This window comes from Gigantopelta aegis, chromosome 4 (genome assembly GCF_016097555.1).
Source record: "Gigantopelta aegis isolate Gae_Host chromosome 4, Gae_host_genome, whole genome shotgun sequence".
NCBI lineage: Eukaryota > Metazoa > Mollusca > Gastropoda > Neomphalida > Peltospiridae > Gigantopelta > Gigantopelta aegis.
Window position 1 is genome coordinate 103,725,706 of NC_054702.1, and position 25,737 is coordinate 103,751,442.

The window sequence follows — 25,737 nt, forward strand, 5'->3', positions numbered from 1 at the left end:
TCCATTTAGTAATTAAACTAATTTTGTATTTAGATGCATTTTACTGATAGTCCACTCGAGCTTACTGCACTGATGGTCCACTCGAGCTTTCTGCAGTTCATATTGAACAAACAGTGTATACTTGGTTATAGTTAATAAGCAACAGGTGTTCTGCAAATTACATGTAGTTAGGAAACAAAAAATTTATTATTCTGAAAAACGGAAATGTGAAGTAGATGCTATTGTTACTTTTTATTATCTTAATATTGTTTCAATTTTATTGTTGTATACGTTGCAATATTTCTCCAGCAGATAAACTTATTTGATGTTGGGGGTTTTTGTTGGTTTTTATGGAAAACACCCATCAAATACAAACAAGCTGAATGACATATAAACTCACAAGATAATGAAGTAAAATACCTTTCACATATTATAGACATTAGAATCCAAATTGAAATTCCAAAGGTTTTAGGGTTAAAAAAAAATCCTAAATGCAAAAAAAATTATTCTTTCCATTCTCATGCAGTGTTTTTGCCAGAGGGTAAAATTACATACTCTAAAATCTTGGAAATTAATGGATAGATTTTGTATAATTTTTGAAAATGATTAAAACTTTTGTTTAAAGTTTTTGTAAAAGTACATCAAATGCAGTGTCCAATTTTAAAACATTTCAAACCCAAAACCACCTAGCAGGGGCACTTATGATCTCTCTTGTTTTTATTACGAACCCTCAGATAGTTTTCTGGCAGAAAGCCTGATATTAATTCTTTCCAGTGGTTCATGTACTAAGTATACCAGACTGATCTTTGTTCTGTTCTTCCTGTGAGAAAGACTTTATGACAATCTGATTGAAACGAGGTCTCAAAATCAACTATGTTTCCGATCTCACAGTACTCAGGTGACCTTTTGTCGATGAATAGTCGTGAAAAATATTGATCACAACAGTTTCTCTCTCTATTCATTTTACACTAGTTCGGTTGTTTCAAGTCTGGCATAAAAATCAGACATGGTCAAAGCATTAAAGCATCAACTTGATTGTTCTGTAAGAAGTTTGAAAAACAGTAAAAGCCAATATTAGATTGTGAACGGGTACTATAGAAATCCACATACTGAATGTGTAATATGTAAATGTTAACTAACCGGTAGATAGTGGGGTCTTGTTTATTATAGAAGTTGGTGGTGAAGACAGTCATTAGTGAACCATATTTCCATTCCACTAGATCTTGATCTGAATATAATATACATTGAGCCACTGCGCTGCAAATTTGACATTCAGGATCCAGTTTTGAATCTGGTGTCTGCCAAGATCATCCATATGTTTCAAACTTCTGGCAGATGCTTTCCAGTTGTGCTTTGATTGGTTGAACATAAAGTGACCAAGACATGTATATCCATGTCATTGACGTTTCTTGTAACATAACATAACAAAAGAAAGAAATGTTTTATTTAACAATGCACTCAATACATTTTATTTACGGTTATATGGCATCAGACATATGGTTAAGGACCACACAGATGTTGAGAGAGGAAACCGAACCCATTACCTATCAGCCTGTAGACCAATGGCCTAACCACGATGCCACCGAGGTCGGTATAACATAACATAACATAACATACATTACAAAAAGATATTACTGTCATAACATGTATGTATTATGGAAAAGGCCTAGTAAGTTGTATATCTTGTGCTTAATCCATGTGTTCTTTAAAAAGCAATAAAATATGTTTCAATCAATAACATACAATAAAATTGGTGGATTATAAGATCTGATTTCAACCAATTTTAAATAAATAAATAAGTTTTAAAAAACCCCCACCAAAAACAGCTGCAAAATAAAATAAATAATCTGAATTTGGTGACAATAAACCTGATTCTTAATTACCATGTATCTAATATTGAATGATCAATGATTAACACTTTAACCTTATAATTTTTATGAGTCTGTCTATGATGGGTCTTATGGTATGGCATTGCCTGTCTGTCCATACATCTGTCTGTTAACTTTTTCTTGTCTGGACCATATCTTACATACAGATGCATACAGGACCATCAAACCTCACATGTAGGAACAACTTGGGATGGTGGTGTGTAACATACAATAACTTCATTAATCAGACAGCACCTTGTCCAATGGATACAGTATCATCAGTAGTTGGTCCAAAACAAACTGTTCATCCATCCCATTGCAAAAATTTCACACAATTAGAGTTGAATCATACCTGTAACATACTCATTATTAATATCTATGGTCTTCCATCATGTATCATGTACCTCACCGGTACTCTTGTTATTCTGCGACTCCATGTTTGATGGAATTACTAATTATATTTGTTCTATCGAGTAAACCTTAAAGACACTAGGCAAAACGTGTGTTTGTTTTGTTTAACGACACCACTAGAGCACATTAATTTAATTAATCATTGGCTATTGTATGTCGAACATTTGGTAATTCTGACATATAGTCTTAGAGAGGAAATTGCTACATGTTTCCATTACTAGCAAAAGATCTTTTATATCATTGTGGTGCACTGGCTGGAGTGAGAAATAGCCCAGTGTGTCCACTGACGGGGATCGATCCTAGACTTACCACGCATCAAGCGAGCACTTTACCACTGGGTTACGTCTCACTCCTGTAGTGGCTCAAAATCTATATTTATGCAAAGCAGAAAAGGTATATATCTTGAAAATTAGGGTTAGTGACTTTAATCAACTATCATTGTTCTCACAAAATATGTAAAATACAGTTGGTTTAGTTAATTTGCATTTAAATATTAATGACAGTTTGACTCATTCTTCATTTACCGACCTCTGCTAATCGGAAGAGTAGCCCATGTAGTGGAGACAGCGGGTTTCCTCTCCAAATCTGTGTGGTCCTTAACCATATGTCTGACACCATATAACCGTAAATAAAATGTGTTGAGTGCGTCGTTAAATAAAACATTTCTTTCATTCTTCATTTGTTATTTACTTTAGTAAATGTTTTGTATAGCAAAACAAACCCACAAACAGCAAAAAGTTAAAAAAAGAAAAATATTTTGGTGGGCAGTTATTTAAAGTGTACAAACTTATTAAACAGTTTCAGTTGAATACTGTTCAGATATTGGCTCTACTTATGGAAGTAAAAAATGTAACACATGTACAATAAAATCAATACCAGTAGTTATTGGACCCCAACTTAATAATGATTACATATCTATAACTGTTACACTCTGTCAATGATGTTTATTGAAATATGTGCCAGCTGACAACATTTAAACATTTCTTTATTGAGTTATCCAAATGTTATTTGAGGAGAGGAAAATATATGTTAAATTGGTTGGTTGGTTGTTCAGTTAAGTAAGGAAGATAACTGTAAACTAGGAATACATTGATCGAAAGAATCATATATACTGAACTACAAAAGAAATAGGAATATTTTAATATATACATTTTTTATGATAAAGCTATTTTGGTAAATAGATTCAAAACAGGCCAAAAATGTCGACAAGACATTTATAATTTTAATAGACCTAGAAACTAATATAATTGAAACATGAATAACTTTAAATAAATAAAAGAAAACTTAATTAATATTCATCTGGGGTTTTTTGTTGATCAGTATATGATCAAGCTTAATTGGTAAACATTCAACATTTCATCTGGTTTTGATTCTCTGAGAAAGTTGAAATCAAAGTTGCTCGTTTCTTATTACAAATTATGTAACTTTTGTGGTGAGTATGTTTTTACTTTGTCTTAATTAGACTTTGGATTTTAACTACCATGTATGAGACAGTTAACAACCATTGACTGAATGTATCATTACCCATGTCTTTCTTTGCCATTACACCATCACATCATGGACGCAATTAATCATTATTTTCGTTTCAAACCTTAACATAAGACTTTTTCTTTCTTGCAATTCAGTTATCGTAAAATAGAATGGGATTAGTTAATGGGCCTTAAAAGATTAATGGCATTTTAACAATAAACTCACAATTTAAAAAAGCCTTTTGGCAGTTAAGCAAGAAACTGATCAAGAGTAAAACGAAAGTCTTATTAATCATTTACGATTAACGTTGTTAAGACATTGATTCAGCCAATGAAAGGCAAATATTTGGTAACATTCATTGCAGCACTCTTTGGAAACAAGATTAATGGTTACAGAACCGAACATATTGTTGCTAACACTATTATACTCCATCACCTTTTTGTTTTTAACCGAAATTCGTGCTAGCCAAATGTTACTTCATGACAAGCATGCACTTGTTTAAATTCGATCAGACTGATTAATGGTGGTTTAGATCTGAAGTCTTTTGGTCACTTAATTACATTGCATGTCCATAATTAAAAAAAAAATTGTAGTAGAAACAAGGGCTGTACCTAGCGTAAAGTAAGTGGGGTGATAGAGTAAAATTAGTATTTTCTGGGGTGCAGCTGCACCCTCTCCCCCCCCCCCCCCCTTGCACTCCCACAAAGTATGGCTATAAACCTTTTTTTTATAACATCAAAAGAAAAACCATAAGAAATTACTTGAAAATTATTATTTTGTCCAATTTTATTTAATCAATTTGAAATCTTTTTATTAACATCAACCTCAGTGGTGTGGTGGTTAAGTCATTGGACTTAAGGCTAGCAGGTACTGGGTTCACCTCTTGGTACTGGCTCCCACCCAAAGTGAGTTTAAAGACTCAGTAGATGTAAGGCCGCTCATGAACCAATAATCCTCTGTCCTGGATCACTGAGGTGTGTGCCCAGGACAGCATGCTTGAACCCTAGTTGGACATAAGCATAGAAATAACTAAATATTAATTAATTAATTTTCATTAACCAAATTTTGTCTTAGACAAGATATTTAAGTGTTATTTTTCCAATGGCATGCAACTATGATGACATAATGAACACAACTTTAAAAGTCTGCTTGGTTCCATTTCCTACAAATTGTGTCTTATAGATCAATGAAACTGTAATTATACTTATACATGGTAATGTTCCATTTCACAAAACATATGTAAATCTAGATCAATAAAACTAATTGGTTTGTTGTTGCACCTTTGTACATTCACTGCATGGTGATATATATTTTAATTTAAAATTATTTTTATTGTTTTGTTAAATAGAACTTGATTGGTTAATCATGAATTTCATAACACAAGGTATGTGTATATATATATATGTGTATGTATATAAATATACATTTATATTTAAGTATATATATATATATATATACACACACACACATGTGTGTATATATATATATATATATATATATATATATATATATATAATTCTAAAATTTAATGAAATTAATTTCCATATATGGTGGTAAATTCCTTGGTATTCATGTTGATTTCTTAATCACTGTCAGTTTTCACAAAAGCATAGGCTTACATTGTGAATAACATTTTTCATTAGTCCAACATTAATTCTTATTGCATTTTTGATAGGATAATTTCTAGTGTGGGTAGACAGACATTGTGTTTGATGTATCAGACTGGCTGCAGCAATAATACCTTGGCTGGAAGATACCAGTATTGTATGATGATGTCAACAAAGAATGAATGTAATTAAACATATTGACAGGATTCATTTCCAGGGAGCTTGTTATATTTAAACTTTAAAACAATCAATCATTCTGAACTAATTGTGTCGATCCTTCTGTAGTTAGTACATCTGGTATGTATAGAAAAACTAGGGAAACAATAGACTGTTTGTGAGTCAAAAACCAACAGGAATACATTCACACACCAGTCTGTTAAGTGTCCCAAGAACTAGTAGGAAAACAATTCATTCATTTCATTTATACTTTTTATTTTCATGTGTGTTTTTTTTTATCCAGTTCAGCCTTGCTGTCCTGAGCACACACCTCAGCTATCTGGGCTGTCTGTCCAATTTTGTTTGGTTAATTATTAGTGAGATAGAAGTCATTGTAATGGTCTTACACCTACCCACTGAGTTGTTAAACTTGCTCTGGGTGGGAGCCAGTTGTGGGTTGCGAAGACAGTACCTACCATGCAGCCTCAAGTCTGATGGCTTATTTCTGCTAAACCACAGAGTCTGGAAAACTATTCAAACACCAGTCTATTAATGATTCAACAACTGGTAGGAAAACAATTACCGGCCTCGGTGGCGTCATGGTTAAGCCATCGGACATAGTGCTGGTAGGTACAGGGTTCACAGCCCGGTACTGGCTCCCACCCAGAGCGAGTTTTAAAGGAATGCTTAAGCAAGGCTTTTCGACTGGTATGCATATTCAACGATATATAATGCACGTTATTGTTTAATATCAACAAGTATACTATTATATATATTTTTTTTTTTTTTTTTATATATATATATATATATTTTTTTTTTTAAAGATTTATTGCCCCCAGAACATAGACAGTGAACAGGTTGGGGAGCCGTGGTCACTGCCTTACCAAGTACATATTTAAACAATAGTATCTAAACAAAATATGCTATTTAAATATGTTAATGTTTTCTGTGGTATTTATAAGGAGAGAGAGGAGAGAGAGAGAGAGAGAGAGAGAGAGAGAGAGAGAGAGAGAGAGAGAGAGAGAGAGAGAGAGAGAGAGAGAGAGAGAGAGAGAGAGAGAGAGAGAGAGAGAGGGGGGGGGGGGGGGGGGGGGGTGCAACAGCAGTAGATAAGTATAAAGAAGTTGTGGGGATATTGAGAGAGTATTGGAGAATGACATTTTAATTAGTACTCTATTTCCAAGTGAACTTTCAAAGCATTATTTTTAATTAAAACATTCTTTCAAAGAGTGTTTTATAGGGTGTCCATTGCTTATGAAATGCTTCATAGTTGCAATTTTTGTAATAAATACATTTTTCTCTTTCAAAATTATTTTGTAGAATATTTTTCGCGGCATTGACATGTAAATTTCTTTTTTGTATTTTCATACTGTAAATATAATATTTTATGTTGATAGTCAGCCAATTTACAAAATCACCTTTTTCGTTGTTATCATGCCTAACATAACTATGTCTCTGCTTAGAGTGATATTAATTCCAGTTTCATTTCTTATCCATTGCTTCCCACAGAGAATGTACTAAACTACATTCAAATAGAAGGTGTTGTATGGTTTCAGGTGATTTGTTGCAAAAACTACAGGCATTGGAATCAATATAATTAATCATATTTAGAAATTTGTTAGTTGTAAGAATTCGGTATATGATTTTATACTGAAACCAAGATAATGTTGTGCTTTTGACAGATCTAAATGGTAGAATGTAATATTTTCCCCAATCATATATATCATAGATATATTCTTCTTTAGAATATTTTATTTCTGATTTTGGAATGGTGGTTTGAATGTTCAGTAAATCATATATATGTTTGCAACCTTTCTGATCTTTGAACAAAACCTTTAAGTTATATGGAAGAACAGGATTTTGTAATGCTATAAAAACGTCATCATTTAAATTATTTAGGTTGTAAATGAATGATTTTATAGCACTGACCAATGAAGCATATTCCAGAAAATTGGTAATTATGTCGTATTTCTCTATGAACTGTTCATATGTTAGAAAGTCTCCTTGTTCTTTCAACAAATCGTTAATAAAGATAATACCTTTTGAGATATATCGTTTTAGTATAAATGGCTTTTTATCTATACATATTTTACTGTTGAACCAAATATTGATCTGGAGAATATCATCTACGTTTACTGGAATTTGTTTTTCTTGTATCCTTAACCAACTAACCAATGTGTCTCTCCAAAATGTATTTTTCATTGAACTTTTTTTACAGTATAGAAAATGGTCGCCATATATAATTAAATCACGTGTTGATATATTTGTAGAAGCTTCAAACAAAATGGTCCATTTTGGGTTATTGAAAAATATCCGTTGGATCCACAAACTTTTCAAAGCGGTCATAAAATTATTTATATTTATCATTTTGATGCCACCATTTTTATAGTCTTGCGTTATTAAGTTTCTTTTAAGTTGTTCACGGCCGCTATTCCAAATAAATTGGAAAAATAATGTATTTATATGTTTTAGCGACCGGCCTCGGTGGCGTCCTGGCAGGCCATCGGTCTACAGGCTGGTAGGTACTGGGTTCGGATCCCAGTCGAGGCATGGGATTTTTAATCCAGATACCGACTCCAAACCCTGAGCAAGGCTCAATGGGTAGGTGTAAACCACTTGCACCGACCAGTGATCCATAACTGGTTCAACAAAGGCCATGGTTTGTGCTATCCTGCCTGTGGGAAGCGCAAATAAAAGATCCCTTGCTGCCTGTCATAAAAGAGTAGCCTATGTGGCGACAGCGGGTTTCCTCTAAAAAAAACAGTGTCAGAATGACCATATGTTTGACGTCCAATAGCCGATGATAAGATAAAAAATCAATGTGCTGTAGTGGCGTCGTTAAATAAAACAAACTTTACTTTACTTTATATGTTTTAGCAAACGTTCGCTTGGATTGGTAATGTTTTCAGTAGGTATGTTAGTTTAGGAACTATTAACGTTTTCAGGACTGTAATTCTTCCTAAAACAGTAAGTTTTCTGATCTACCATAGCTTCATTAATTTTTGTATTTCGATAATCTTGGGATTATAATTTAAATCAATAATTTCTTCTAGGTTAATGGAAAAGTTAATACTGAGAAGGTTAAATCTAGTTTCCATCGAGTGTGATGGTAAACTTCATTTGAAAATTTCTTGCTACCTATCCAAATAGCTTTTGATTTGGTGTAGTTAATTTTTAGGCTAGATATTTGTGCATAATAATCTAGGATAGATAGAACACTCTGCAGGGACTCAGGAGAGCCATCTAAAATAAAACTTGTGTCGTCTGCATACTGCGATATTAAATATTTTTCACCATCTATAGTGATACCTTTTATATTATTGGAGTTTTTTACTATGATAGCGAGGATTTCAGCACATAAAATAAATATATAAGGAGACAAAGGATCACCTTGTCTACAGCCCCTTTCTAGTTTAAATGGCTCTGAAAGAAATCCATTCTGAATTACTCTAGATACCGAGTTACTATATAGTGTTTTAATCGAGGCTTTCATTGATGTTTTGAAGTTAAAAATGTCTAAGGCTTTATTGATAAATGACCAAGATATTGAATCAAAAGCTTTTTCGAAATCGATTAATAATAATAAACCAGGGATATCTTGTTCTTCGGTATAATGCATAATATCATAAATTAATCTAATGTTTTCACCAATGTACCTTCCTTTAATAAAGCCTGTTTATTTAATTAATAAAATGGTTAAATGTGACGGCTATTAGATATAACGGGTGCAGCCATTTTGTTCCATTCCAGTGAATATGTCCTTTGGCAAGCTGGTGATTACGTGGTACTCAACACGTAATGTCAGAAATGAGTCTTAGAACTAGAGAAACAAATCTACCTGGTTTTTGCGGGATAATAAAATAGTCATGCATTGCAATGTTCTGTAATAATATACATCCCAGTGAGCCAGCAATAAGTATATACTATTTTTCAATACAAAATAAACCAACATTGTCAACGTGGCTACACAACAAGTCAAAATAATTTACCATGTTTTGTTTATGCATGAACCTACATACTGAAATGATAACCCGGAGTGTTTTCTTAGTTAATTGGTCTATTCTGTTAGTTGCCTCTACCAGTGATTCCTGATTGGCAGGTGTGTATTTGATTGGTAACCAGATGAGCCAATTAACTGATGCTGTCTAGACATAAAAATACCTACTGGTATTGTGTAATATTACATGTCACCCCTAAAATGGTAATGGACATTGTTTATTACCGTAAATAGTTCTGTAAAACTATTGATTAAGTAGACTTTCTCATCTGAACTGACCCATTACTTAGTCCATTGGGTATCATGGGATGTCAGTTTTGCTTCAACGTAGCATACCTATAGGCCTAATAGTGTACATTTTTCCTTTGGATTATTTAATAGAGAAAAAAACTATAAGCCCACTTCATTCCATTAATGCAACTTGAAATATATTTAGTTAAATAGTTTATTATATTATCACGTCATTTATTTTGTTTTACAAGTCAGGTTGATCAAAGAGAAGTGCCTTGTCATAAATTACTGCTTTTGTTTACACTGTGTCAGGCCTTGGTCAGGAGCTGATGTTACTTCGCCCTAAGCTAGAGTACTGGATGCCTCGAAAAGAAAAGAAAATGGCTGCCCCCAGTTAGCAGGAATAATCACGTTTTTTTATTAACACTAAAATTATGCGTTTTTCATTTGTTAAAGTGTCGGGAGGTGTTGGTGGTCCTGGTATGCATATTTCCAACACATGAGGCTCATGTTTTAGTTTACTCTCCCTTTAACGACTCAGTGGGTAGGTGTAAGACAACTACACCCTCTTTTCTGTCACTAACCACTAACAATTAACAACTAACCCACGGTCCTGGTCAGATAGCCCAGATAGCGGAGATGTGTGCCCAGGACAGCATGCTTGAACCTTAATTGAAAAGTAAATTGAAATGAATGAAAGGAAAACAATTAGTACTGGTGTGGTGGCCCAATAATTGATGAAAGGACATACAGTACAAACACCATTCTGTTGAAGTGATTAAACAACATGGTATTTAGGTGTCATTATACAAATATTTCTTTCCATTCCTGTCAACTAATGTTAGACATTTAATGGTAATTTAACATTGCCCTCCACCCATTTAAATGAATTGTATCTTTCAATCGGTATTGTAAGAGAAATGTGCGTGACAGACATGCAGTGTGGATTTTAATGTCATCACGAAAGACAATGGTAATACAATAGAATTTTGTTGTATTTTTGTAAGTGAGCTTCAGGAATGATACATGTCAGCTTTGCGTGTCAATTTCAGTACTAGTCGACACATATTGATTAATAATCAGCATTCTGTACAGTAAATATATCTACCGGGAAAACACTAATCTCAAGTGAGTTTAGATGTCATATTAAAACTCAACCCATTAGGACAGTTAATTTTAAAAACTTATCAGTGATAGCTAGGGATGAGATATGTTTAACAGATGTCAGTAACCTTTTTTCGGTATCTCTGATTGTACTATGTTAAGGTGTTACCAATCATCAGAGCCCTAAAATGATTAAAATTACACAGTAAATACATTTTCCTATTTAGAATATTATTGTCTGAATGTAGTTTCAATGTGTTTCTTATCATTCTGTTTGTATTATGCTAGGCTTAGACTACCAACTGCTAGCATAAATTGGCCAACTTTCTTCTGTCACCACTTCTATGACTGTCCAGTTGCTGGTCTGAGTGCTCTTACAACTCGGTTCTCGTCGTATATCTCATTAGTTGTTAATCTGAGCACACCTGTTTAGGTTGGGAGTTGGAGAAATTACACCACACCTGTGGAATTGGCCGACTTTGTGGTGACATCGGAGCCTAGCAATGGTTCAAACTTCATTCTGTTTAAAAAATCAAGTTCTTAGGCACATAATTATTGGGAGCTAAAATTCAGTTTGGCCTGCTACACTTAAACAGTAAGACACACATTGATAATACTCACACTGATGTTCCAAGGGGCGGGACGTAGCCCAGTGGTAAAGCACTTGCTTTATGTGCATGGTCAGTCTAGGATCAATCCCTGTTGGTGGGCTCTTTGGGCTATTTCTCATTCCAGCCAGTGCACCACAACTGGTATAACAAAGGCTGTGGTATGTGTTATCCTGCCTGTGGGATGGTGCATATAAAAGATATATTGACTAATGAAAAACATGTAGCTAGTTTCCTTTCTATGACTATCAGGGCTCGCGCTGTCGGTAGCCAAATTAGCCATTGGCTAATTTTTACAAAAAATGGCTAATAAAATTTGCAAGTGGCTAAAATTTTGGCTAAGCCATTTTCTGTCTTCTGATGTGAACAAACGGTTACATAATCTATCCGACATCTTAAACATAATAATACTACCAAATATTCAATTAGCGTAATAGCGATCTCGCGACCGGTAACGAGAAACGGTGTCATGCAGAATACAGCGTAGGCCTTATGATGTTTGCGTATTTTAATAATCACGGTTATTAATTTTAACGGCATGCATTCAGCATGTATGACAGCAATGTCTGGAAGATCTGTAGCTTGTTATTTTTACTTTGTAAAATCTTTGAACCAAAGTAATAAAAACAGACCATCAATGCGTGTCAATTTGAATACACATGCCAGTTCAGGGCCGAAAGACATGTAGGCCATCTCAAGGGCCGAGTTCAGCCAGACCGAGCGAAAACAAAACGTTCGCTAGACTGGTTTGTGCGCTTCACGTTAAACCAAATGGATACGACGAACACCAATCAAATAGTTCGCGAACGTTAGGAAGAACGTTCGTTGGCTGAACCGAGGACAGCTCTCGGTGGAACATACGTCACACTTCAGAGTCAGCCGACACCCGCGTGTCAAGAGACATCGTTGCGGACATTAAACAATACGATTACGCAAAAGTAAATCTTGATGTAAATTTGTAGAAAAACAATAGTTATTCGCATCAATGAATACCTAACTGCAGTTTTTGTTTATTCCTTTGTCTTTGTTAATTTCGTACCCATGCAGATCGCGATCGCCGGAAATGAACATGCAGTATTTAAATTTTGTAAGCAGAAATCACAACAAGCATTTAACACAACGCTGAAATCAACCGCAACAACATGGCACAAATTATGAAATTGTTTGGGGTGGGGAATTGACGGGTCACTTAAAAAAAAAGCAAAGAAAAAAAAATAATTGAAACTAACATAAAGATTGCTATTTAAAGAAATAATGAGCTCTACCCAAACAAAAATGCATGCTTGCGTGTAGGTTGTTGCAAGGTAGTTACAAGGTTGTTACAAGGTAGTACAAGCAATGCAAGCTATTTGCAAGCTAACATTTAGCTCGCGTAAGGTAGTCAGTATTTCTGCAAGCTTGCCGCATGCATGTTTTCATTTGTGAAAGCATGCGCAAGCTTGCTGCATGCATATCTTCAACTGTGCAAGCTTCCCGCAAACATGTTTTCATTTTTGCTAGCTTGCTGCAAGCATATCTTCAAATGTGCAAGCTTCCCGCAAGCATGTTTTCATTTTGCAAGCTTGCTGCATGCATATCTTCAACTGTGCAAGCTTCCCGCAAGCATGTTTTCATTTTGCAAGCTTGTGCAAGCTTGCTGCATGCATATCTTCAACTGTGCAAGCTTCCCGCAAGCATGTTTTCATTTTTGCAAGCTTGCTGCATGTATATCTTCAACTGTGAAAGCATGTCTACACTTGTGGAAAAGAAGCTTAAGTCCAAATAATATTCATGGTTATTTTTTTTTAATTCATAACTTCTCATATGATTTATCAAATTCAGTGGGAACAGTGGCTAAACAACCAAACATATATGTTACAGATTTAGATAGTATTTTCTTAGGCAATAATTAAAACAAAATTAAATTAATACATACGAATGATAATACAATATGGTTAAAACAGAATCATCTTGTAATAACTGGATTTTCAATTGGCCCCAAAAATAATAACATATGCATGTCCATGAGAGGATGACATATGGGCCATGTTTGGTTGAAATTAGCCTGGTGGAATTTGAGAAGATGTTGAAAATGTCTGAGCCAATCAGAGGCCAGGGTGGCCATCTTGGATTTTGAATCAGCCACAAAAATAACAATAGTTAGTAAGTCATGAGAGAATCATTTGGACTAAGTTTGATTGAAACCTGCCTGGTGGACTTTGAAAAGAAGCAAAAAAATGTCTCTGTCAATCAGAGGCCAGGGCAGCTATCTTGATTTTAAATCTGCCCGAAAAATAACAAACTTGGTCAGGGCCATGAGAGGATCATTAGGAATACATATGGTTTAAATTTGCATGGTGGAACTTGAGTAAAAGTTAAATATGTCTCAGTTATTCAGAGGCCAGGGTGGCCATCTTGGAATTTTTATTGGCCTGAAAAATAACAACACTTGGTCAGGTCTATAAGAGGTATATTTTGGTTGAATCCTGCTTGGTGGAACAGGAGAAAAAAGAAAACAAGAAGAAACAAACAAATGACTTTACACCACAGTGTGGATCTCCAGATAGTGGAGGAATATAACCTAAAACCAGACCGAAGAAGAAACAAAACGTTAGGACCAGGAGCTTTTTGCGCATATCAGTTTAGTCAAGATTATCCCACATAAATGGAACATGTCTATCAGACAGGTAAACTAATTTTGTAGCCTATGTATCTGACAACATGTAGCACCTATTTTTTTGTTTTAACTGTTCATGTTTTTCACTTTAAAACCATTGTTGTTTTTTTAAAGAATTATACAAGATGCAAGATGGCTGCCACTGATGCAAGCTTGTAGGTAGATCATTGCAAGCTTGCCAGAAGCTTGTTGCAAGCTTGCAGGAAGCTTGTCGCAAGCGTGCGGGAAGCTCGTCGCAAGCTTGCGGGAAGCTCGTCGCAAGCTTGTGGCAAGGTTGTAAAAAGGTTCCAGATACTAGCTTAAACTGAATAAGCTTGCGGGAAGCTCGTCGCAAGCATGCAACAAGCTTGCGACAAGGTTGCAAGAAGCTCGTCGCAAGCTTGCGGCAAGGTTGTAAAAAGGTTCCAAATACTAGCTCGAAACGTGGTAGTTACTACCTTGCCACAAGGTTGTTACCAGCTATTTATTAAGCTTGCAATTTTTGTTTGGGTATATATATATATATAAAAAAAAAAAGCTCTCAAATTTTTATTTGGGAACAAAGAAAAAAAAACCCCACCATCCATAAACATCCAACCCACCCCCATATTTCTGTATGTTTGTTAATTTAATGTCATAGGCCTTAGAAGTAGGGGTGGGTGTATGGGGTACTGGCTTCAAACTCTGAAGATATTGCATAACCCCATCCCAACCCCACCCCCGCTGAAAAATCAAAGTAATATATTAACTGCCCCTACCCCCATTGTGGTTTTGTTATTCCTATTTATTCCAGTTTGTACACAATTAGCTGAAAAAAGATACATTTTCATATTCATATATAAATACTCAATACAGTACTGCGTAAAACAAATTTGGCTAAAGCATTTTCAATATGGCTAATAAAAATTCCATTTGGCTAATATTTTGGCTACAGGTATTTTTGATCCAGGGTGAGCCCTGGACTATATGTCAAAATTACCAAATGTTTGACATTCAATAGCTGATGATTAATAAAATCAATGTGTTCTAGTGGTGTCGTTAAACAAAACAAACTTCTTCTGATGTTCCAAAGAAGGAAATGTATTTGATATATAACTTTCATCATTAAAAAGACTACAAGTCAAACAAAAAAAATCTTACAATGGCAAAAAAACCTCTTGTCAAGATAGTCTCTTTAAAAGGACAGACCCTAGTTTCTGTCCATGAAAATTAACACTAAGTTTAGTTAGTCTACAAACCTGTAACACATTTGGATAAAGTTACAACTGAGTGAAACATGAATCTCTGACTTTGAAATGGTGAAATACCCTCTATAAATAGACTAAAACTCGACTCCATTGTTACTTCTCAGAAGCATGTGCATTTTTTTTAAATATGAGAAATGCATTGTGTTATATTAAAAACACCAGGATGACCAAAACCACTTCGAATGTACGGAAATGTATAATCTAAACAATAAAATCTAAGTAAAGTATGATTTCAGTTATCAAACACGGCTCTAATGGTAAAAAATATGTCTTAGTGTTAAAAACTAGGTTATGTCCCTTTAAGAGAGATGCAAAAATGTTGAGAAGTTTTTCAGGATCATTGTACTTGGATATATATTAAATTATATAATATAAGAAAGGCTTTGGCTGTCTGGGAAAAAATATGGATTTTATAATATTGGCAACACAGTGTAATGATACATAATTCAATATGTTGTCAGTTGTTTGAATTTTAATAAGGAAGTAATACTGTCTGATGATTTATTATAATTGTCAGATGTTTCATTTTTTACAAGAAAAAAGTGATTTAGTACAGTTTGGTATCCATTTCTTCAATGATTACTAGCATATTATTATTTGTATATATTAAACATTTAGCCAAACCGTAATGGATATTTTTTTGTAATACAAGCCACTATGGATTTTTTTGTTTAGTTTTTAGGGTTTTGCTTAACTTTAATGACTCATATACAGTGTCTTTTTGTACTAAGATATAAAAAAAATATAGCCGGTAGTATGAACGTGAAAATCAACAAATAGCAAAATATCTTTTTTTTTATTTCTTGTTGTTGGTTTGTTGTTGTTGGGGGGTTTTTTTGGGTGGGGGTTGGGGGGGTAAAATACAGTTTATATTTTTATGAATTTGCACATTTGTCATTTTTATAAATCCATGTGAAATGGGTATATTATTTAATACATGTATGTTTAAACCAATACGTCACATAAAATAACATAAATTTGTCAATTGTCAAACAAAATACTTAATTATAGAAATGAAAATACACAAGTTACCAAACAAGGAAAGAAAGAAGAAGTAAGATAAAACAACAATTTTTTTTTTTTTTTTAAACCTCTTCGCTAATCATGAAATGTTGGCGAAAATTAAATGGTTCCTTCAACAGCGTTAATGTTAGACAAGTTCCCTTCATTCACATTAACAAAATATAAACTAAACATGAATCGCACAATTCCTAACAATATAACTAAATGATCTGTAAATATGCACACAGCATCAGCTAGAGGAAATGACGTTGCTTGTCAAAATTGTGTCATTTAAAAACATCACCTGATTCCAATAACAGTGAATGAATGTTTGCATTTTTACGCGACATAAGTATCAATGAAGTTTACACAAATGATGATATAGGCGTATTTAAAGCTAAACAAAATAAATTTGGTTATGTATTATTAAAGTATGCATGTAAATTTAATTATACGATTTGACCACAATTATATTTTTGTTAATGCAAGTATGAACCAAAAAAACCCCAATGTGCACATTTTTGTATGATCTGCTACATCATACATCATACTTGCATGAACTAAAACTTAATTGTGGTCAATTCTTAAATGTTTTTTGTTGATAATTCAGTGCAATATATATATATATATATATATATATATATATATATATATATATATATATATATATATATATATATATATATATTGGTTGTTTACCACAGTTATATACACCTGGTTTATCAGTAAACAACTTTTTAAATGCTTGCCAAAATGTTTGAAAATAAGAGCAAGAATAAAATAAATGTTTTAACAATTGAACTTTGTTACAGTAGAAGATACATGTACATTAATCATCAGTTTGTTTATCATTATTTTAAAGGTAAATATTGGTTGTCAAAATATACTCTGTCAAAAAAGAAATACATAGACGAAATAATCATGGAATTCTCTCTTTAGTACAAAGTGGCATAATTTCGTTATTTATGATTGTATTACAGTCAAATTGGACATGAATAGTGTATGCAGTTATGTAGCAAATAGCAGTTTAGTGAACTTTTCATATTGATTTTGGAAACTTGTTATTTTTTACTTCCTTAGATGACAAGGGACCCAAAAAAAGTTGTTTCCAATTTTCTATTCATGGATATTGGCAAAATCCAAGATGGCCACCGTACGGTACCCAAAATCTTATTATTGTCATATCTTTGCCAATAAATAACTTATCTACTCGAAAAAAACATCTTTTTGTATGTTTTCAAGGACAAGGAAGTCATTGGAATCATCATTTATTGGAAAAAGTGAAGAGAACAAATAATTTTGATCATGTATACCTCAAAATGTCACCTGCGGACATCAACAAAATTTGAATTTCTCATATATTTCTGAAAAAATGGAAACAACTTAGTTTTGGTCCCTTGACATTTAAGAAAGCACATGTAAACAATCACATGTTTATAAAACAATCATAATCATGTTTTGATTCGACAGGCTTAGTCATGGCATCTTGTATCTCGAAATGGAAATGAGGCATCATTGCGAGCATTGCAGCTTTAAATACCCATCACTATCCCAATCTTTTCCCCCCAAGTTTCACGTGCATTCACCAAAATCTGACCATTTCACGCCAATTTCCTGCAATTGTTGCACAATGTGCTACAACGTGCGTTAAATTTGTTTTAGGGTGCATTTGGGCATGCTGTCCCATTCCAGGAACATTAACAAACATGGTCATTCAGCAACATTGTACCAAAAAAACAATATTTTGTAAAATCAAACATGTTTCTTCTTTCCCTGTCACCTATATGTTTCTTTTTTGACAGTATATGATGCACGAGTTTGAACTGGAGATTTTGAATTTTAGTATCAATGGTGACTTTTCTTATCACATACTTCAAACATTGTGACAAGAATTTTTGTGTAATGTCAATATTACATTTCTGTGACCATTTGCAGCTCATGTTTGATTCTTATATAAATAATATACTGTATGTCAATTTACAATTTTTTTAATTTTTTTTTGTGTGTGTAGTTTTTTTTATCATTTATAATGTAAAGAATCATCATCTAATAACCATCTCTGTCTTATTCTATGTATTCATTCATTTCATTTCAACTTTTTTTTTCATGTTTATATCCAGTTAAGGTTCAAGTATGCTGTCCTGGGCCCACACCTCAACTATCTGGGCTGTAATTGAGTTGTTAGTGGCAGTGCCAGAGGGACCTCTGAGACTAAGGACATCCTTTATAAAAAAAAATGTAATAATTATAAAATTAGTTCATTTTTTGATTTGTCATGTACATTGTAATTTAATTTCTGTGTTGAGGGGCCCCAAAAGCTGAAGTGCCCCGGGCCTCTGCCTCGGGTCCTCCAAAGGTCTAAATCCGGTCCTGGTTAGTGGATAGTGGTTAGTGAAAGAGAGAAGAGGGTGTAGTGGTACCCATTAAGTTGTTAAAACTCGCTCTGGGTGGGAACCAGCACTAGGCTGCGAACCCTGTACCTAACAGCCTTATGTTCTATGTAGCAGATACTTAATTTTTTATATGTTTTAGCCCTCTGTTGTACCAATTAAGAAATTTATAGCTTAATTGATTTGGTACTGATTTAGTTTTGCAGTGATGAATATAGTCATTTTTTATTATTATTAATTTGTTTTTGTCATTGCAAAATCAGGTAAGATGTCTTTTTAAATTAAATTTGTAATGCATTTTGATTAAATAAATACACTATGATACATGTACTTCTAAAATTCTAAAAATAATCTTTCTGTTTTTGCTATCATATCTATCATTTCTGTAATCATTTGTTAACATACTTCTCTTAATTCAGCCACTCTTACCAATCCAGATAAATTTCTACAGTAGCTAGTGTATTTATTTATTTAAAAAAATGTTTTATCTGGATGAGGTTAAGCAATGAATAACTATGTAAGGAGTCAAATTTGAGATTTAATTATAGTTATTTTTCCTGTTAGGCCAAGAGAATAGTATCCTTGTTTTGGACAGCTGTTTTTCCAAATTGACTGAGAACATTTTAGCAAACTGCCTGGTGTATTTTAAACTCTTTTTACAGTGATTTATGAGTACATTTTCAACTAACACAGCATTATTTAGTCCACTCTCACACTATCTAGAAGAATCATAATTGGTTTCCTTTTTAATTAAAATAACTGAAATAGATAATTTTAACGTGAACTACATGTATGTTGATAATAATGATAAAATCATGAATCTGTCATACATGGGGTGTTTGTCTTTCCATTATGAATTACAGTCAAACCTGTCTTAGTGGCCACCTGTAATCAGTGGTCACCTTACTTAAGCAGCCACTGTTATCCCTCCCAAAGAATTTATAATGTAAATGTATCTGTAAAAAGCAGTCACCTGTCTTACGCGGCCAGCGGCCACATAAATCGGATCCCAAATCGCTAAAATACTTGTATTAAATGACCAGAGTGAATGTTTACTGTTATATAAAAAAGAAATTTTAACAACAACAGTAAGAAGGAAGGAAGAAAATATTTTATTTAACAACGCACTCAACACATTTTATTTATGGTTATATGGCATCAGACATATGGTTAAGGACCACACAGATATTGAGAGAGGAAACCCACTGTCGCCACTTCATGGACTACTCTTTTCAATTAGAAGCTAGGGATCTTTTATATCTCACAGACAGGATAGTACATACATCTTTGTTACACCAGATGTGGGGCACTGGCTGGAACGAGAAATAGCCCAATGGGCCCACCGACGGGAATCGATCATGCATCAGACAAGCACTGTTCCACTGAGCTACGTCGTGCCCCAACAATAGAGATAAGGTGCAGCAAATAACTGATCTTCACACCTTCAGGAATACTAGTACCCATTTAGTTTCGACATCTCTACTGTGTATCAATTAAGAAAGTAATTTTGACTTTGGAATATTTCTAATTGCCTCTGGACAGGCTACGCTTGACATATGTAGATTCACTTACTATGACAATACACCGCATAAAGTAAGAATTAAATAATTAAATAGAAAAAGAAAACAAATTTGTTGAGAACGGTAAAATTTAATACATTCCAGTTGCATTTTTTCTGAAGGAGGCGACATGTCAAAAGTTGATTTATAGTCAACTGCATGTGAAGCACACATCTGTTAATTAGCAGTACAAGCGATAAAACAAGAAACAATAACACACTCTATATGTGGCAACCTGTAATCAGCGGCCACCTGTCTTAAGCAGCCAGTTTTATCTACTCCCGTGTGTGACCGCTTAAAGGCAGGTTTGACTGTAAAAAGGTGAGATATAGGTATTCATTTTCCAACTGCTGATGGCATCAACCTTCGCGTTAAATTTTCATGTTTAGATAAGTTTCTAACAAACTACATGTACATGCTTAAGTCCCAAGTCAGTCAGACTTGATGAATAGTTGCACCTACATGTATGAATAGTCATCACAGTACACCGAAAAGGTTTATGGTAGGTGAGACATGTAATTCTGTGGAAATCCTGTTTTTCTTTTAGCTTGGGTTTTGTTTTTGTTTTGTTATTGTTGGGTTTTTGGGTTTTTTTTAGGGGAGTTGTGTGTGTGTGTGTGTGTGTGTGTGTGTGTGTTTGTGTTAGTTTTTTTTATTGTTGCTGTAAAATGCTGAACTGAAAGCATAATATCACTATCAGGTACTTCATGTAACTTCATCAACAACTAGAACAAATTACTTCTGACAGCATTATGATAATGTAATAAATTTAGCTGTTTTTGTCTCCACGTCACCTCTTGTGACTCAGTAATTGTATTATAACTTTTACAACCGAATTCTTTTAGAAATATTAAAAGCAAAATCTTTTGTGAAAATTGGTTTTGACTTTACGACAAAGCAGAATGTAATTTGCATCAATTAATAGGATAAAAACTCCTGTTTGTTTTAAAATTACAATTTAATAATGCTAATATTAAGTATAAAATTTAAACCTTCTTTGTTATATAGAACATATGTGAGGTAGGCGTCCTTTGTCTGCCAGGAAGACGGTTTATTATATTAATGGTCATTATTAATTATGATATATTACTGCAGAGGAAGTTGTTTTTTGTTCCTTTTATTGAGAGAAAGACAAATCGGAATTCGTTAGCACAAAGTCGTGGTAATATGGAGTCTGTGTACAGTTAATGATGCTCGTCTAGGTTCTACACAATGTCTTACATTATACATCTTCCTTTTTTGTCCTTGCAGTTTATTCAGTTGTTTGTCACAAACGTTTACTTTTGTTGATTAAAGGGACACACCCTAGTTATGTTTATTTGTTAACCATTACGGCGTTGTTTTTCGCTATTAAACCCCATTTTTCACAAATAAAATTGCACTTTACTTACATTTTATTATTTAGAATACACATTTCCATTCACCTGAAGTGCTTTTTGGTAATCCTGATGTTTGTAAAACCACGAAATGCATTTTTTGCATTTTTTCACAAAACGTGTTGTCGAGAAAAAAACGTTAAGCAAGCGAGGTCCAATCTATTTTTAATGTCACAGACGTTGGTATATCACGTGACCGTTATCATTTTGGTTCGGTTTGTTTTCTCGTGCACGGTTCGCGCAATCAACATCCAATTTGTTGTTGTTCATTTGAGAGATTTTTCTTCACAGTTCGTGAACATTTTCAGTAACAATAAAGTTCAGACAAGTAAGTGTCTCAATACAAAACGTTACAAACCCTTAAAACCAATAATTTTGCTAAGTCTTACGATATCTGGAGAGGGGATACAACCAGGACAGAACAGTTGGAACATGTCCAGGAGAGGTGAAACGAACGCACCCCAAGTCTGTGAAATTTGTTGTGACGTAGGCATTGTTGTGCTTCTACCGGTGACATCAGAATACTAACTTTCAAAATTATTTCAAGCAATTGGGACATGGGTATTCCCATGGTATTTATCGATATAAAACCTGCTTTTTCACTCCATTTGATAAAAACGTGATCTAAGTGTGTTACAGGTTTGTAGATTAACCAAATTATAATTTATTTTCCCTGGATGGAACTAGGGTGTGCGGCTTTAATTAATTTATTTATTGAAAATTGCAGTTGCTATTATTGTACAGTTTAAAGTTTGTAATTAGGAAAGGGCCTCGTAAGTTGGATAACTTGTATCCAATCCTTTTGTGTGTGTGTGTATTTATTTATTTATTTATATATGTATATGTATATGTATATATGTATATATGTATATGTATACAGTGAAACCCCTCAAAACCAGACCCTCAGTAAACCGGAATTCCCTCAAAACCGGATGTTTTACACTGTTCCCTGATTTGCTTATCTTTTAACACTAAAATTTACCCCTCTAAAACCGAAGCCCCTCTAAACTGCACCGGACAAAACTGTCCAGTCCCATTGTGTTTCTTTAATGCAAATTTTACCTCAGAAAACCAGACGGTCACACCGACATCAATCATTACTGCATTACTTATACTTTGAATACCCATTCAGCCAATAATGTACGCAGAGGTAATTACATGTGTGCATGCTCCAGTGTCCCTGTCGTGCAGTTTACAAATACCAATTAAGGGATTAATTAACAGCTTTGATGTTTAAATAACAGGAAGAAACACATGTACACCCTTTATTCTGAGCTCGATTGTTACAAAGTTAGATTAACTTACAAATTTGATTGAGCTCCTTTTCATAGCCTACAGGTACGTTTCTCGATAATTACCGTAATGAACGGCAAAACAACTAGGAATGTAATTTTTGTTGTTGTTTTGTTTTTTGTCTTTGTGAGTGCGAATAATTTGTACATGCTCATATACCACTAGAGTTTCGAGCATGTCCGTCCCGGGGTCTGTCTCTGGATAGTCAGGGGCTTGTCCTGGGACAGAAAAACAAAATTAAGTGGACAATTTTGAAATTTACATCCAAAAATTAAATAGTGGGCCTTTAAAATTTTGATGCGCATCTCTAATTAATGTCTTTGCAAAGTTTATTTAACAAAATAAAGAGTACAGTAACCAAGAGTAAAATTGTTTTGTTTGGTTTGGTGGAAAATTTGTCAACAGTGTTTCATTTTAGTATCTACTTTGGACATGTAGGAATGTCCAGCAAAATGCCGCCATGTTGAATTATTGCTTGATGATAAACTTAAAATAATAAACCTCTGTAAACCGGATACCCCTCAAAACCAGACTTTTTTTCTTTGTCCCATGGCTGTCCGCTTTGTGAGTGGTTTCACTGTATATGTAACTTGCCTGCTGTAGATTTGATGGTGTGTAGCTCGTAAGCACTTCCATCAGGCAGTTGTTTTAACTCTGGTTTCACTAGTCAGCCCATCAGTGATGCCGGATCCAAGGTGTCCCCCTGCATGAACTTCAGAAAGCCGGACCTGATTTTCCCAATCTGAACTTTCCAGATGGCTTCCGAGTCAGAGGGGGACGGTGCAGGTGTTGGATGAGGCCGGGCCTTGTCAGGTTGGTCTTCCTCTTTCCAACGGCGGCTGATCGGGCCGGTGGCTTGACGACTGGCAGTACCGGGGATACCGGCCAGTTCTGTCTGGGCCACATAGTGGTCAGCGATGGAGGGCCTTTATGGAGCGTCTCACACACCGCAATGTTGAGTCTGTCTGGGCCACATAGTGGTCAGCGATGGAGGGCCTTTATGGAGCGTCTCACACACCGCAATGTTGAGTCTGTCTGGGCCACATAGTGGTCAGCGATGGAGGGCCTTTATGGAGCGTCTCACACACTGCAATGTTGAGTCTGTCTGGGCCACATAGTGGTCAGCGATGGAGGGCCTTTATGGAGCGTCTCACACACTGCAATGTTGAGTCTGTCTGGGCCACATAGTGGTCAGCGATGGAGGGCCTTTATGGAGCGTCTCACACACCGCAATGTTGAGTCTGTCTGGGCCACATAGTGGTCAGCGATGGAGGGCCTTTATGGAGCGTCTCACACACCGCAATGTTGAGTCTGTCTGGGCCACATAGTGGTCAGCGATGGAGGGCCTTTATGGAGCGTCTCACACACCGCAATGTTGAGTCTGTCTGGGCCACATAGTGGTCAGCGATGGAGGGCCTTTATGGAGCGTCTCACACACCGCAATGTTGAGTCTGTCTGGGCCACATAGTGGTCAGCGATGGAGGGCCTTTATGGAGCGTCTCACACACCGCAATGTTGAGTCTGTCTGGGCCACATAGTGGTCAGCGATGGAGGGCCTTTATGGAGCGTCTCACACACCGCAATGTTGAGTCTGTCTGGGCCACATAGTGGTCAGCGATGGAGGGCCTTTATGGAGCGTCTCACACACCGCAATGTTGAGTCTGTCCCTCAGTGTCGACGGTTCCAGCGTAGCTGCTTTCCTCGACTCAGGCTGGGGGCAGCGTTGCAGAAGGGACCGCCGCTGACGGTTAAGCCGCCAGTTTTGGTTCTTCCCTCCCTCCCTCCCTCCCTCCCTCCCTCCTGTTTGAATCACTGCCTTTTATGCCCAACCAGCATGCAAAGTTACAGAACTTCATGATGCACATGCTTCTCTGAGGATTATACTTTTGCATTTCAGTAATGTTTATGCGAATCGAACATGTTTTATAGTGTTTTTGCATCATCCTTCACTCACTTACTTGATTATCTTTATGATGTCTTTGATTCTGTAAAAATAATTTGATAGCATTATTTTTACCAATGTCAAGTTTCTTTTTTTGAAGAGTATATATATATATATATATATATAACCGTATTAATATTGCGACATGTTTTTTTCGTGAATATATACCTTAGCGCATGTTCGCGACATGTAAATTTCGCGAACGACCGTTGACAGCTCAAAAAAACAAAAAGTGGATAAAGACAGCTCACTGTAATTGTTATAAAGTTACTGTCTGTAAGTCAATATTCTGTTATCCTACATCAAGCAATTGTGCCTGGTACAGAGTCTATAGAGGGGTCTACCCACCTCACCTGTATTAGAATCACAACTCACAGCTTCATTTGTTAACTGTTAACACCCTTTGGTAGATAAAACAATAAACGATTAGTCGCCATCGATTGATGTTACATAAAACAATTAACGATTAGTCGCCATCAAGGAGAGCTTGTGTATAGGCTGTATAAGAGTGAATCTTTTTGTGAATTTTATTCTCAATAAAATATTTCAAAATAAAACAAATTACTTTAAGCACACTTCAAACTGGAAAATAGTGCGTGCGTATTAATTTTGCGACATAAGGTTGGATGCGAACGACGCGAAATTTATACGCACGCATTTTTTTCACGGTTTACAGTATATATATATATATATATATATATATATATATATATATATATATATATATATATATATATATATATATAATGTGTGTATATATATATATATATATATATATTTATATATATATATGTGTGTGTATATATATATATTTACTTTATTAACCCGGTTAATAATGGTATGCAAATTTGCAAGGTCTCTA

General features: G+C 34.8%; 1 protein-coding gene across 1 annotated transcript in view; it reads left to right on the top strand.

The window, feature by feature from the left end:
• Positions 1–25,737, top strand: part of LOC121371645 (UDP-GalNAc:beta-1,3-N-acetylgalactosaminyltransferase 2-like) — a 432,378-nt gene that overhangs the window by 101,924 nt on the left and 304,717 nt on the right. The window lies entirely within an intron of this gene.